Source organism: Nematolebias whitei, chromosome 13 (assembly GCF_014905685.2).
Source record: "Nematolebias whitei isolate Nwh7 chromosome 13, NemWhi1, whole genome shotgun sequence".
NCBI lineage: Eukaryota > Metazoa > Chordata > Actinopteri > Cyprinodontiformes > Rivulidae > Nematolebias > Nematolebias whitei.
This window is the reverse complement of record NC_056510.1, coordinates 33869431-33873933: the sequence shown is the minus strand read 5'-3', so window position 1 is coordinate 33873933 and position 4503 is coordinate 33869431.

Sequence of the window (4503 nt, the reverse complement as noted above, 5' to 3'; positions counted from 1 at the left end):
TTCCTATATTCTCTCATTCTTGTCAATTCCATTTCGCACTCCTTGTATCTTGCCGCTGCTCTTGTTTCAGGATTTATGGTGAGCCATCCCAATCCTGTTACTTTGGCTATCATTTTTACTAAGGGGTCATACTCTGCTGAGGGGCTAATTACGGACACTATTGTTGCATCCCTTGGTGTTTCTATCTGTTGTATCCACCATTGTAACCATTTCTTAACTTCCTTTTTTGATTTTGTCTCATCTGGGTCCCTCAGTACTGATGTCTGAACTCCTTGCCAGACATTTGTACAGTAGTACACCCCGTGTTCTTCCATATATTTTGTCAGAACTTGTACTAGGGTTCCCTCATCTACCTTGAGGTTGCTTTCTTTTAGCGTTGTTTTTACTGTTGGATGCCATGTGATATATCCTCTCCCATACAGGATGATTTGTATTTTTGTTACTCCTCCTGTCAACTGTTCTTCTGTACTCTGTACAGCTGACTTTTGGCTTTCTGTCTTTCCTTCTACTGGCTTCTGTTCTTCTTGGCTTGTCTGAGTCGGCTTGGAACCTCCTAGCTCTGCGCTTGTCGATGCCCCTTCTGAGGCCATTGTAATGTCCTTTCTTGTCGGGTCAAGGTTGTCGGTCCTCAAAGTCTCCAGACTTTATCCTAACGTTTTGGACTAGGACAGACTAGCTGCTTGCCTACGACTCTGGATTATGGTCAGTAACCCTCGTAAGCCTTCTACCCCTCCTCACTAGCTTCTAGTGATCTATTGGGGGTACTGACTGGGGGGTCTCCCAGCCACTAACAGCTCCTTACTCTCTAGAGCTGCTCTATCAACGCCTATCAGTCCTCTGTAGTGCGCCTTCACTTCTGGGGGGTCTTTATTCCTTTAAAAACTGTCCCATCTGGGGTGCCATGTTTTGCTTTCCGATAAGCAAAGGTAACCACTGGAAGTAGCGATAAGCACCTTCGCTTGCAGCCTCTCCTCCAAGGGGTCCGGAGACTAACTTCAGCGCTGGGGTATTACCTACAGCTGTCTAAAGTAGCTTCATTAAGGCTGCGACGAGGTGATTCATCCAGAATATTAACGACCTTAAATCCGTGAGTCACACCCTGATCTCACTCTGTTATCTCGAACCTCCAAGCAGCAGGGATGGATCTTCTGGTCCAGAGAAACTCACGTTGTGGCCGCTCACCTCTCACTTTAGCGTTACAATTGTTAACTGTCCTGGTAATCTTTAGGGCCCTGGAAATGGGCACAAGGGTGTTGTCACTCAATAACTAATGAACCTTTCAAAACCTCCTCTATTGATGTTGTTAAGTGAACCAAGCATTGCCATGTTTTTGTTCAATAAGGGTGAAATAATAGTCCAGATTTATACGTTTTGCTTTGCTTTAATCAACAATTTGCGCAGGGGTACAGCAACAGGTACAATTTTATAATGATTAATTTTCATGATTACACAGGATACACTTTCTTCACTAAAATAAGGTAATGGAATCTTCCTGATGACTTATAATCCCCAAGAGCCCTTGGGGACTTTGTGAACACTACCTTCCCTCAGACCTTTCACACATCAAGCCAAAAGAGGTTCTCTCTCAACTCCCTCATGAACCAGAAGCACCTTCGAGCAAATCCCACTAGTACCCAGTTTAATACTCTTGAATTTATCCTGTATGCTAAATTTCTAATCTGATGAATTAATTTATTTAGACCAGAAGGACAGGGTAGTCCGCGTACCATGATTCTGAGGTGACTCTCAGAGAATCTTTGTGTCGGTAAACGGCATATTTCCCATTTTCCAGGAGGGAAATACGGGCCTTACCCTAAACAGGAGCAGCTTATGCCAAATTGAAGAAATCAGAGCTTTGGACGAGCCCGGGTCAAGCTTTTCTTAGAAATAGGATTCCTCTACGGTCTGCTGTGGCAAGTGAAGACCTAATTCCAATCCCATCTCAGTGAGAAGAGAAGTAAAATCCCAGCCTTGTCCCAAACCGATAAAATCCAACTTCTTTGCGGGCATCTCTGATCCTCTTTCTGCTTCCTGCTTGTAGTCCCTTCTGCTCAGCTCTTCAACTCAGCTTTTGACCAAGTTTCATCCGTTCAGTCTGTATTTAAAGACCCCTTTTCCCTCCTCCTCTTAAGGAGGGGTTTTGGAAAATTACATCATCTTTTTTTCCAGTAACTTGTCTGTTGTTTTGCACCTCAACCGGTTCAGACCAGTTTTCGGGTACTTTCCAGAACTTTGAGAAAAACAAGCTGGTTCTTGTTATTTGCTCAGAAGTGCATTACCACAAGATGAGTTGAAATGAACCCTATGACTTTTTGTTCTCTTTCTTCTGCTTAAAACATGTCCAGACTTGTTCAGACTTGCCCTATGGTTACATCTAGCCTCTTTGCTCTTTTCTACTTCAACACTTTCCAAGTAAATCACACAATCATACAATGGATTATACTATTCTTAAAAATCAATACATTTCATTAGTTGATTACTTGTTGATTATTAGTAAAACAGTAAAACACTTTTGATTACACACTATTATATTTAGCTGGATTTAAAGCAGGAGTTCAGTCCTTCTGTTTTCAGCTGCTGAGGAGAACTTTGATCAAGCTTCACCTTCATTAAAGCTGGCTGTCTGTTATCAGCACTTCAGACACCAGGTTTATCGACAAAAACCCAAAATGCCTGTCCGAAAAAATTAGCATATTTCATCCCACCAATGAAAGACAAGTGTTTTTAATACAAAAAGTGCCAACCTTCAAATAATCATGTTCAGTTATGCACTCAATACTTGGTCGGGAATCCTTTTGCATGAATGACTGCTTCAATGCGGCGTGGCATGGAGGCAATCAACCTGTGGCACTGCTGAGGTGTCATGGAGGCCCAGGATGCTTCGATAACGGCTTTAAGCTCATCCAGAGTGTTGGGTCTTGTGCCTCTCAACTTTCTCTTCACAATATCCCACAGGTTCTCTATGGGGTTCAGGTCAGGAGAGTTTGCACGCCAATTGAGTACAGTAATACCATGGTCAGTAAACCATTTACCAGTGGTTTTGTCACTGTGAGCAGGTGCCAGGTCGTGCTGAAAAATGAAATCTTCATCTCCATAAAGCTTTTCAGCAGATTGAAGCATGAAGTGCTCCAAAATCTCCTGATAGCTAGCTGCATTGACCCTGCGCTTGATAAAACACAGTGGACCAACACCAGCAGATGACATGACACCCCAGTCACTGTGGAAACGTGACACTGGACCTCAAGCAATGTGAATTCTGTGTCTCCTCTCTTCCTCCAGACTCTGGGACATTGATTTCCAAAGGAAATGCAAAATTTAATGTAATAAGAGAACATAACTTTGGACCACTCAGCAGCAGTCCCAGGAGAAATGCTTCTGCCGCTGTTTCTGGTTCAAAAGTAGCTTGACCGGGGGAATGTGGCACCTGTAGCCCATTTCCTGCACACGCCTGTGCACAGTGGCTCTGGATGTTTCTACTCCAGACTCAGTCCACTGCTTCCGCAGGTCCCCCAAGGTCTGGAATCGGCCTTTCTCCACAATCCTCCTCAGGGTCCGGTCACCTCTTCTCGTTGTGCATCGTTTTCTGCCACACTTTTCCCTTCCCACAGACTTCCCACTGAGGTGCCTCGATACAGCACTCTGGCAACAGCCTATTCGTACAGCAATTTCTTTCTGTGTCTTACCCTCTTGCTTGAGGGTGTCAATGATGGCCTTCTGGACAGCAGTCAGGTCGGCAGTCTTACCCATGATTGCGGTTTTGAGTAATGAACAAGGCTGGGAGTTTTTAAAAGCCTCAGGAATCTTTTGCAAGTGTTTAGAGTTACGTCGTTGATTCAGATGGTTAGGTTAATAGCTTGTTTAGAGGACCTTTTCATGATATGCTAATATTTTGGGACAGGCATTTTGGGTTTTCATGAGCTGTATGCCATAGTCATTAGTATTAAAACAATTAAAGACCTGAAATATTTCAGTTGGCGTGCAATGAATCTGAAATATATGAAAGTTTCATTTTATCATTACATTATGGAAAATAATGACCTTTATCACAATATGCTAATTTTTTGAGAAGGACCTGTATATATATACATTTATATATACATATATACATATATATACATATATATATATGTACATATATATACATATATATATATATATATACATATATATATACATATATAAACATATATATATATATATACATATATAAATATATACATATATATATATACATATATACATATATATATATATATATACACACATATATATATATATACACATGTATATATACACATATATATATATACACATATATATATACACATATATATATATATACACATATATATATATACACATATATATATATACACATATATATATATACACACATATATATATATATACACATATATATACACACATATATATATATACACATATATATACACACATATATATATATACACATATATATACACATATATATATATATATACA